Here is a 12361-nt window from a genome sequence, read left to right as displayed (position 1 = left end):
CTTTGTGTTCCCGACCTTTGATGAAAAACCAATTGGGTTGATCCATATAGATTTCCTCTTGTAATTCTCCATCGAGAAAAGCGGTTTTGACATCTATCCGGTAAAGCTCTAAATCTAAATGGGCAACCATTGACAAGAGGAGATGTATGGAGGCAAATCTCACTCTTGGTGAGAAGGTGTCCTCATAGTCTATTCCTTCTTTTTTGGGTGTAACCTTTTGCAACAAGCCTAGCTTTGAATTTGTTTATGTTCCTTCCCGCATTTTTCTTGATCTTGAGAACCCACTTGTTTCCAATAGATCTCTGTTTGGAGGTAGATCAACTAAGTCCCATACTTTGTTTTTCTTCATCGACTCAATTCTTCCTTCATAGCTTCCATCCACTTACTTGTATTGGACCCGAAATAGCCTCCTTGAGCGTTTTAGGTTCATCGGATATTTCGTAAGTGCATGGTCATATTTATCTCCCCTTCAATCTCAAACCGGCGTTTGGGGATATGGCCTCTAACACTCTTACGAGGTTGGGATTGATCAATCATTTGACCAATGCCATTGTTACTAGAATCGGGGTTGATGAAAGTTTCATCTTCGCCTTGTTCATCGCCAGCGGTTATAAGGTTATCAACTTCGTAAAGTTGTATATCCTTATCAACCTCACCCCTCATGGGTATTGATCATCTAAGAATCGGCGTTACGTGCTTCTATTTACGTGACATGCCCTCGAGTATCCTCCCCAGGAAGACATACCCCTTAGAAGTCTCAATCGTATCTTATAAAGATACACTTTTTCCGGGAGCACTCAACTTTCCAAATTCTTGATTTTGAGAAGTGACAAAGGCAAAGACACCCCCATGGTCTAAGGTAGTTCAAAAGCGGGTTGTCTACGGTCCATAGTTCATAGGGTGTTTTGTCGGCGGTTTTTGAAGGAACTAGGTTAAGTATGCTGCCCGTTAACAATCATCACCCCAAAATGAGATAGGCAAGTTAGCCGAGCCATCATAGATCTAACCATGTCGGCCAGGTTTTATTCCTTCTCGAGACACCATTCTGGCGGGGTATAAGGAATAGTTAGTCGTCTAGCTATACCCTTATTTTCACAGAGTTCCTTAAACTCATCGTAAAGATATTCACGTCCAGCGGTCGGTTCTTAAGGCCTTTATTGTCTATCAAATTGATTCTCAACTAGGTTCTTGTACTTTTAAAAACGGTCAAAGGCGTCGATTTGTGAGACATCAAGTACACGGTCCCATAACGTGTATAGTCATCTATGAAGGTAATGAAATACAAATCCCCATGCCTTCTCGTTACATTCATTGGTCCACGGATGTCCGAGTGAATAAGTTGTAAATGATAAGTTGCCGCTTTGGGCTTTCCCAAAAGGTTTCTTGGTGGCTTTTCCAAAGAAGACAACTTTCACAGTTTCCATTTTAACAGAGGTTAAGTTACCTAACAAACGCTGCTAAAAGCTTCCATCCCATCGGTCCAATATGTCCTAGTCTAGCATGCCACAATTGGCAACCAACCATTTTAGACATAAAACTTGGGTTTGTGCTAAGTGTAATGTCATAAAAGAATTCATTAAATAAGCATGACCTATCAAACTGTTATTTAAAGATATCTCAAGCGAAGTTCGGGAAAAATTAAACACATAGGATTCTTGAAGTAATTTCAAAACCGATAAAAGATTTCTCCTAATTGAGGTACAAAGAGTACTTCTTCAATAAGGATGGATCTCCCACTCGAAAAATCCAACCTACAAGTGCATTGGCCCAAAACATCAAACTACACTTTGGTTTCCCATGTGGACTCTCCGAAGTTCCTTGTGGAAGTTTCAGGAAATCTTCAAACAGGGACCTATCCCGGCTTATGTGGTCCGTCATTTCTTTGAATCTACAATCCAATATTGTGATGAATCGACAAAGATGACAAGATTTTATCACATCGACAAGATTTTAAAGTAAAACTCACCTCGGGAGAAGGACATGCCCTAGCATAGTGTCCCATCCGATGACAACGGAAGCATTCAACACTAGTCATGTCTATCGACTTCCTAGGTTTCTTTTTTTTGTGGGTTAGGCTTTGCCTTTTCCTTGCCTTTCCCTTTTCCACTTTTCTTGTTCCAAGGAGCCTTCCTCTTTTTGGAGTTGACAACATTTGCTTCGGTTTGAACAAATGGGCTTTTCATTGAGAAGCCTTTGTTCCTCAAGCTTCACATTTCCTTTGCACTGCAAAGTTTGTGATATTGTCGTCATCGTCAAGATAAGATTTAAATTGTTCCCAAGTTTTAGGTAAAACCTAATGACAACTTGAATTTGTTGTTCATTTGACGGGACTGTTCGCTTGGGCTAACTTCAAAGAACCATGTTTCTCATCACCGCGATGCAATGTTGTGGTCATAGAGGTATGGGGCGAATTTTGATAAATTTGTCAAAACTCATTTGTAGCCTCTCACCGGTATGCAATGAGTCGTACCCCCCAAGGTCCGCTTTTATCGCTTCCATAGCTCTTTAGCCGATCCAAGGCCATCATACCGCATCATGAAGTCATTCCTCATGGTGCCAAGTATGGCAATTCGGCAACATTATCTTTGCTTGTATACTCATTGTACTTTTTAAGTAATGGTAAATATATAAGCGGCTTGTGTTAATCCTTCAAATGTAGGGTTACGCTCTTGTCTCGGTTATTACATCAATGACCTTCCTATCGCGGAATTAGCCTAACTTTCCTAGACCAAAGTTTGTAATTCTTATCGTTTAACAAGTCCTTTTTCGGGTAGCATCAGAACGGGGATTTTCCATCGGGTGCCATTCTATCAAGTTTGAATTCCAAAATAAGATACTACGAATAAGAATCATCTCTTAAATCAAATCTAAGTAATCCACATTTTCACATATGAGATGATCATGATAATCTACTAGCATGATTCTAGCCATTAAATAAAATTAATGCATTTGACTATCAATAACATAGAATATGCAAAAAAAATCTACTACTTAAAATTTCCATTTCATAAAATTGTTTCTACAAAAAGGAGTTTCCTATCTTTCAAAAAACAATGTAGAACTAAACAGATCTAGTCAACCATGAACATAGAAGCGTCCTGGGTGCCCAGGGGAGTCATCCTCATCCCTCGCCATACTATCACCATTTGAAAATTACTAGCCACTTCCTCTGTTTTCCCGTGAGGTGGGAAAATAAACCCCGATGACACATCATATGGATTTGGTTCCTTAGCATCGCCCCATAATCGATGTAGAGAGATTTAAGTGGTTCGAGCCTCATTCCTATCCCTGAATAGGATTTGGGGCTCTTTTGGTGTATATTCTGGTGATGGTGGCTCTGTCTCTATCTTATCAGATTTCAAGACAGTACTATTGAAAGTTCTCCTAGACACACACTCTCCGGATATTAGGTTTTCGGATTCATCTTCTTTAAGATCACTTTCATGGTAGATCACCGTGTCAGGCTTTTCATTGCGACTTGCTACTTCCACGAGATATCATGATACGTGTGCTAGGGTCACACGAACCATTTGTCGTGTGAGACACACAAATGGCTAAGCATTCTACTTAAATGCTTCTCTTAGAAACCTTCTTCGCCGCGTTGTGAAGAGGTGGGAGATATTGGAAATAAGGTTGGATAGACGCCCACCAAGATAAGGATAAACCACCGAGTATAGGACTCTATCCTATCGATATTAGATGAGTATAGGACTCTATCCTATCGATATTAGATGAGTAGAGGACTCTATCCTATCGATATTAGATGAGTATATGACTCTATCCTATCGATATTAGATGAGTATAGGACTCTATCCTATCGGATATTAGATGAGTATATGACTCTATCCTATCGATGTTAGATGAAGTATAGGACTCTATCCTATCCAATATTGAGGAGGTGGGAACCTCTATAAATAGACCCCCACCTCTCACATATTGATCATCCGAACAACAAGAAAAGCTCTCTCTCCTTTAATGGCGACCTCCAACATTTTCTAAAGTAGAAGCCAGGTAATTTGTGGAGATTCCATAGGTGGTATCCTCCTAGCCATTGTCGGTTCTTGGTTCTTGGTTCGTGAAAAAGATTGCTTCCCGTTAAGTGGTTGGAACTTGACTCCAGCAAAGTTAAGAAGAAGAAGATCTTGAGTGTGCCAAGAACATCTTCTCCTGTAGATCAAAGCTTGGAACTTCAAATTGAAAGCTGTGACCAAGGTACGATCTTCTGTTTCCGCTGCGCTATTTTATGCATGTGGTATAACGTAATTGTATATATTGTATGAATCATGCATGAGATATCGATAAAACCCTACACTCAAGGAATCAAGGTAAATGCAAGGGCATTCCCCCAAGACGTCAGGGTGATGACCCTCATCTAAATGCAAGCGTAAGGGGGATCCTCCACCGCCTTTGAAATAATAGACGTTGGTTGGTCAGGCATCAGCATATCAAAATTCTGTTCCCAACATTTGAAATAATAGACGTTGAGGTTCAGCTAAAACTAGAAGGGAAGTTGGTTTCATTTTTGTTGAGTTGTGATTCATAACTTGACTGCAGGTGGTACAAGTGGTACTCGTATACTGGATGATTTGAATGTTGAAGCCAATGAAGATGCTGAAGAAGAAATAGATTGGGAGGAAGGTTGAGATAGCTGGAACTACAACAGATCCCAGAATGCAGTTTCTTGGAAGAGCATCATCAACTCAATTCCACTAGGGATGCATCATATGAACATTTTAAGCCTTTTAAAAGGTTTGACTTTTGTTATGATAATTCGAAATTCTCATTAAACCTTAAACAGAGAATACAATATGTGGGTACTGGAAGATTGTTTATGCAGCACAGCAGCAGCTTTTAGCCGAGCTCATTTTATCCGTATGTTGGCGACAACGTTAGCTTCCCTACTAACGCATTTCCTATCAGTTCATATTGGCATTCCAATTTTACTCCGAGCAGTGATCTTTTGAGTTGCTTCACAAATAGTAATCTCATTTTTATCCTTAGCAATAACACAATAGCACCTGTTTTTTCTATCAATATTAATTTTAACCCAACCAAGGGGAGGAGGTAAACGAAAATTGACAACCAGTAGCAGGACTCCTTCGAGCACTTAAAAAGATTTTTCGGAGTAGTTGAAAAAAAATTATCTTAAATTACACTAAGATTGGTGCAGATCCTAGATACAGTAACTGGCAGTGGACATGTCTCTGCAAAACAAATTCTTTACTTCTCTAGTGACGTCTGTCCGTCACTTCGTCATACGACTTGACAAAACGGTTAAGATACTAGCATGATTTCCGTTGCCTAGTACAGTTAGGTGAAGAAGGCCGTTGCCCACCTAACTACTTTGTTATCTTATTTTATTGAACGCCTTGATATCCTCGTTCCATTTTCTCCTTTTGACTGTTACCAAATTGACAACTGTCTCACTCTCAAATCAGTGTCTATCCCGCTTGAAGGTGTAAATGAAGGTGAGGTTCTACTTCTCCTGTGGCACTCACTCTTCATGTGTATAACATGATTGCCCATATTATAATATGGAGCAGCTGCATGCAACTGACTCACGAGCTATGAACATGAAAAAATTTATCTTCAAAGTTGAAGAAAAGAGTGAGCGTGAATTGATTAGGAAGAGACCATTCGTACTTATCAAGTTATCACTTATCAGCATGATGATTCATTAGTAAATTTTTTTTTAAAATGGTTATGGGTTAAGGACCGACCTGTTTTATTAAAAGTTTTGAAACTAACAAAGAGTTGAGCATATTAAAAGGAGTAGTGCTATACACCTACTTTTTAGACCTATTATTACGACTCACTACACAAAGACTTACAAGATTTATCTACATACATCAAGCCTGACATACATGAGAATACTCACTACACATACAACAAAGGGTCCTTACTAAAGTAGTGCTAGGAATGATCTCTCATCTTCTAATTTCTGGCCATAAATTGCTTCACTATCTCAGGATGATCCTTTCAAAGATGAGATTGCGTTTTCTCGTAGTCACAAAAGAAACGCCCACAAGCACAGGAAGTGAGTCCTAGAGTATATTCACAAAACTCTTTGGTGTAGTCCTCAAGATTATCTTCATCATTTTGTTTTTAATTTGTGACTTCTCCTTCTTCATCATAGCAAGAGTAGATTCTACTTCACCTGAAGAATGCGCTTGAACTTTACCTTCTTCCACTTTGTTCTTACTAGCCTTTTGTTTCTGATGTTTTTTGGATGTGGTCACCACTAGTGGAGGAGCCATGAGAGGCTCATCTGCAAACAACTCATCTTCAGAACCTAAGAGGTCATCATCCAAGTCCTCTTCCTCACCAATCAAGCCTTGATACATATTAAGGCCTCTATTGTATGGTAATTGCTCACTAGGATTAAAAACTACTGGTTGGGTTATACAAGTAGTTGTGTGATTGCCGGCCACATTCATCCAGTCCCCTTGATCTTCCTTATTCGACTGAGTTGCTGGTACCTCAGAGTGAGTGCATACCCCCATTCCAGGCGATACCAATTGAATATTATTATGACCACTAGGCACATTCACATTTTGCATTATCCTAGGTGCAGAAGCAACCCTTATCTCGGTTAAAGATGTAGCCGCTATATATCATTTTAATTTGTTTCCTTTCCTCTATTTTCTTGTCTTTGCAATTGAGGTGTTGATCCTCTTATAGGAGTTGTACTCACATTTCTCACATGATAGTGTTTGGTAGAGCAAAATGTGGGATAACCGCAGCAGGTTCCTCCATACTTGTAACACCATTACCTCTTTCTTGAACTGCTAATGCTGCTTCATTTACTTGAGTAGGGCTCACATAGGTTGGAAATTGGAACACTAGCTTGTCCCTATTGGTTTCTTGCTGTCCAAACTCTGTTAACTCTTGAAGTGCAGTTGGCAGTGGCATGACCAAATTTGTTACAATTTCACATGAAGAAGGTTTCCATGTATATTCCACACCCACAACCACTTTTCTCCCACCAACTTTTAGTTTCACAATTTTTGGGTACTTAAAAGTCGCCGGGATTTCTACACACACTAGCATAAGAGAGCCAGACTCTTTCTTCGTGCAGTTGCGTCATACATAAACATGGAGACCCCAACTAAATTAGCCACAAATGAGATGCCATCAAGTGTCCACAGTTGTTTTGGAACTTCATTCAAATTTACACATATAGGAGCAGTATCAACTTTGTTCCTTTGAGATTCAATCACAACACTCTAAGGCTTTAAAATAAATATCCTACCTGCAATAAAATTTGGGCATGCTTCCAACACAATTCATTAGTAATTAACCTCCTCTCAGTAATTATTTTTAAAGAAGAATTTTTTTATAACTGTCAGCACATTTTGATAAAGAATGAATTGTTTCCATATTAAATAAAATTCGTTATTACAATTATAATCCTCTGTATGGAAGAGTAATATATATCTCAGAGTTTAAATACTTACATGCATGTTTTATACTTCTATATGAAATTCCAAATTATTATATTTATTTAACACAATTTAGTTCAAACAATTTGTCTCGTTTAAATTGAAAATAACAACTCAAACATTGATATTACAATTACATTAAGTATTATTTGTGTCTTTTATTGTTTTCACTCAAAGCACTGTCTCAAAGTATTATTTGTGTCTTCTATATGAAATTCCAAATTATTATATTTATTTAACACAATTTAGTTCAAACAATTTGTCTCGTTTAAATTGAAAATAACAACTCAAACATTGATATTACAATTACATTAAGTATTATTTGTGTCTTTTATTGTTTTCACTCAAAACATTGATATTACAAAGCATTGTTATAAAATAATTACAACTTTTAGTAATTATATGTTTTATTTTTATGAGTTGTATTATTTTATTTGATCTTACTAATTTCACGATTTGTACCTTATACTCAATAAAAAACAATTTCCTACCCAATAAGAATATCTCTTCCCAATTCTCTCTCACACTGACACACACAGGAGTACTCAAGATATTTTGAGGCCCTAAGGCGATAGTGGAAGATCGACTTTTGAATATTGATCAAAGTATCTATTGTAACATAATTTTATTGAGTTAAATTAAGATTTGAGACTAACCACTTAATTTTATTATAAAATATAGTAATTTAGGGAAAATTGATAAATCAAGAAAACATAGTCCCAAAAGGGGTGGGGGACTATATTCACCTGAGTTCATTTGAAAACATTTACGTATATTTTTTTTCTTTTTTAATGTTAGATATATGACACTCTATATATATACGTATATAAGCACTACAAATAAGAAGGTTGTTGAGTGTTTCTTGAAGTTACAACCGCACCATCCTCCATAAAGTATTGCTTTGCATTTTAGGGTTAACTAGTATTACACCCCCGACTAAATGGGAAATTGGGATCTCCCCCCTCAAGTACAAAAAAAAAAAAAAAAAATTAGGTTGACCGTGTGTTTTTTATCAACATGGGGGGTAATACTAGTTAACCCTATGTTTTATCAATGAAGAGTGAGTGCCACTAGAGAAGTGGAACCTCACCTTCATTGGTGAGGGAATCCAATGACTTTTTTTTATAAATGAGTCCCCTCTGTATTGCATAGCTTCCGTCGAGTTGTTAATAACACTGTGACAGTATAACCATACCAATAAATTTGCTTTGATGTATCTGCTCCAAGACCTTGATTATCATACTCTCTATACAGAAGGGTGTTAAGGTAAATGCTTTCATTGTTCCATTTAGACAAACCACTTGAGTCGATAAGATCCACTATGTTAGACTGCATTAGAATGATTGTCGAGAAGCTCTTCCACAGTCTACCTAGCTAATTAGGTTTTCACTTCAGACTTGACATGAGTGAGTTCATATGAAGCAACGATGTTGCAATCTAGCTTGTAGAATTGTTCCCGTTTTGGTCTCATTCTGAGTGTATTCAAAACAACATTGCTACTTCAAGTGACTCGCTCCCAGTCAAATAAGTAGTAGGTATACTACTTATTTAAGTAGTAGTTATAATATGTTATAACTATTATAACATATTATAACATAATATGTTATAATAGTGGTATAAAATGTCATGGTTATAATAGTGCTTATAGACTATTATAACCTAACATATTATGTTATAATAGTGGTATGACCATGTTATACCACTATTATAACATGGTCATACATGGGGTAACAAAATATGTTAGGTTATAGCTAATTAATGTCTATAAGCAAATATATGATTATAAATTGATACGAAGAATAAAGACATTTTATCTAGAGAAGAAGATGTTTAGATGTTCACGTAAAAACATAACAATAATGTTTACTAATTACTAGTAAATTAAAGCTCTTACCCAGGAAATCCAGATCGGTGTTTCATACACGTTGACAAATAATCGAACTGCCACTTTCGTGGAAGCCAGTTCTATGTATCAAAAAGGCGAACTGCCCAGGCAAGCCCGAAAACACAGCTCCATTGTTTAACTCTCACACTTAGAGAATAATAAGACAACACAATCACAAATTCTCGACAAAGCCACAAGTATAAGGGAAGAAGTCACCATCAGGGGTCAGCCACAACATGCTTGTCCTTTGGGGCAGCATTGGTCGACGGAATGTGCCTTGCAGCCCTCAGCACAACGCACATACCCGTACCACGATCCCCATGTGCCTTCTTCAACTGGAAGTATTCCTCGTCCAGTTCGGCATATTGGATACAAGCCGTAGTGTACACATCTTGCGCCTTGCGTGCGACCCCCTGACATTGCTTTGGCATACTCCGTAACTTCAGCCAGCTTCCCCTGCAGTTCAGTCATCGCAGCAACAAGCTTAGCATTCTCCTCAGCAACGTCACGATATTTTTTAGTCATCGCCTCCAGCTTCTTCTTGTCAACTCCCCACGCAGCTCGCATGCATCCTAGCTCGACTCGGGAGTTGACATTGGTATCGGCATGCTGCACAGCTTTCTTCAGTTTGTCGTACCCCGCAAGGAACTACAGGTACAAAACCAAGGTCAGAGTCACTCAGAAAACAGAACGAACAACATAACAGAGGTATGCTCACCAAGCAACAACGTATCCATATCTTCATCTTCAACCTCAGCCTTGTCACCATCCAACACGATCCCCTTTAGCAAGCTGGTCGCTATGGGCGCCGAATGGAAGCTGCAGTCAGAGCGTTTCACAGCACGTTTCTTCCCCGTCTTCCCCACATAGTAGAATTCGCTATCCACATCCCCGAGCCGGTGAGGCGAACTCCCACTATCGACATGACAACCTTGACCCAGGTCGCAACGTTCTCCTGCAGCCAGATCGGTATTGTTACTCTGCCTTGGAGACCTGAATACAACGCCCCCGGTTGTGCGACCTGCGCTCCTAGGCCGCTTCTTGCCCGTAGCTACCACAGTAACAACCTTGCCTTTAGCTCGGTCACCATGCGCATGAGGATGGAACTCCATTTCTTCCATTATCAGCGGGGAGGTTTCCCTCAAACTTCCACCCCCCTTACTGTATTTACGACACCTGGCCATAAAGGAATCTACAAGCAAGACTGACGATACGCGAGTTAGCAACCAATCCACAGACTTCTCTTCACAAGGCACAACCAACAAAGGAAAGAAACATACCTGAGTCAGCAGTAACGAAGATGGCACACAGCGATATGGAGAAGAGGAGCTCCAGCAAGAAAACAAGCAAATGCATTTGGTAGTTTAGGAACAGTTCTAGTTATTATGAAATAACGTATCTTCCCTAGGTACACCATAATTACATCGAGACGCCAAACGTCAGGCCACCTGGCAGCCATCATTGCACAAACCTAACCGCTCATTTTCTTACACGTGTCATGCACATGCGGAATTGCTTCCGCTCTCCAAAGTGAAGGACACGACATACATCCTACTATCTCTGCAGTCCCGTACGAGTCACTAGCTCTCACTGTATGCGACCTACAACGCTAAAAGGTCAATCAAGGATAGGACGTTATGCTAAAGACTATAAGTTACTTAGACTCACCCACCTTAGCAAGCAATCGTCTACGCAGTTACACAGATATAGCAACATCGCCACTCATACATTCAACCAGACAAAAGAAAAATAAAACAGAGGAGCGAGCAACAAACATAACATGTAAACAAAAGCGAGTCGCTCAGGCAGGCTCAAACAACAGTTTGCGTTTTAGCCAAGTTGTTGAGTCTACTCAGGAAATCCAACTCGGCTAACCAATGTTCAACAACATATAGCCACCCCAGACCACTACGGGGCAACAGGTTGTTCAGTATCGTAACAAATAAAAACAAGAAAAGCAAACTGCCCAGGTTATCCCAGGAAACCATGCTCTATTGTATCACAGCTTACAAGCATGCAAGTTAACAAAACAAGTTTATAGTTCGCCATCTCTAGGCACGACAGCTAGATCTCCAACCACCAGCGACTCATCCACTTCAGCGTCTCTCCCCTCAACCACAACCGACACGCCATCCAAGTTTAAACTCATAAACACATCAAAAAACCACCGGTTTCGGCGGCACAACATCCTTTTGGCGACCACGACGGGCAAGAGCAACACCAAAGATCTCCTCAGACTGTACCACGGAGGTACGAGCAACCCCACGAGCATGCTCTTCCTTCAAAGCTTTATAATCCGCTTCCAGATCAACGAAGTCAGCATCCAAGTCGTCATAAGCTTTCGTAGCATCTTGAGCAACTGTCTTGCAGTGCATGGCGTAGTCGTTCAACCTGCCAATTTCCCGCGGTCGCTGCAAAGCACGTTTCTCTCAAAGACCTCAGAAGTTTCTTCAAATTTCGTCGGCCTCCAAGATCCTTTAGCATCTTGGCCAGACCAAGAGCTTGGTGCGCCTTTTTTAGCTCCTCAAGTTCGTCGCGCTCCATCTTAGCAGCGTCCTGAACATTCTTCAGCTCGTCCGACAACTTCAACACAGTTTCTCTATCTATTTCAGCGAACTGAACAATCTCCTTCAGCTTCTGAAACCCACTCACAAGCTACAGATGCCCACATATGTTAATAATCAATTCGCGGTAGTTTGCACAAATGAACAAGCACATCAAAGAGGAACATATCCACATACCAGACAGTGTGCGACCTCCATCCGCTTTAGATTATCAGCTATCCCCCTGTCATCCAGCTCTTTGCGGTTGCCATCCAGAGCTATCTGTTCCAGCAGACAAGCCGATATCTTACTCGACCTGAAGCTACAATCAGTCCGCCTCACGGTCCGCTGCACCCCATTGTCATCCACATACACAAACAGTGACTCCGAGTCGTCAGCTGTCACAGGCAACTTCCCACCAGCTTTACAGGGACCCTTCTACTTCGCCACAGGGATCGGCTCTCGCAGCACTAGAGACGGACCGACCCAGC

General features: G+C 40.0%; 1 long non-coding RNA gene across 1 annotated transcript; it reads left to right on the top strand.

The window, feature by feature from the left end:
• The first annotated feature begins 3938 nt into the window (after positions 1-3938).
• On the top strand, positions 3939-4823 carry LOC147521528 (uncharacterized). The gene is made up of 2 exons (XR_015201657.1): positions 3939-4212; positions 4555-4823. It is a non-coding gene; the product is annotated as an uncharacterized LOC147521528 (long non-coding RNA).
• The last annotated feature ends 7538 nt before the right edge of the window (positions 4824-12361 follow it).

The sequence above is a fragment of the Coptis chinensis genome, chromosome 1 (genome assembly GCF_015680905.1).
Source record: "Coptis chinensis isolate HL-2020 chromosome 1, ASM1568090v1, whole genome shotgun sequence".
NCBI lineage: Eukaryota > Viridiplantae > Streptophyta > Magnoliopsida > Ranunculales > Ranunculaceae > Coptis > Coptis chinensis.
The sequence above is the reverse complement of the archived record's forward strand: the minus strand, read 5'-3'. Positions and strand labels throughout refer to the sequence as shown.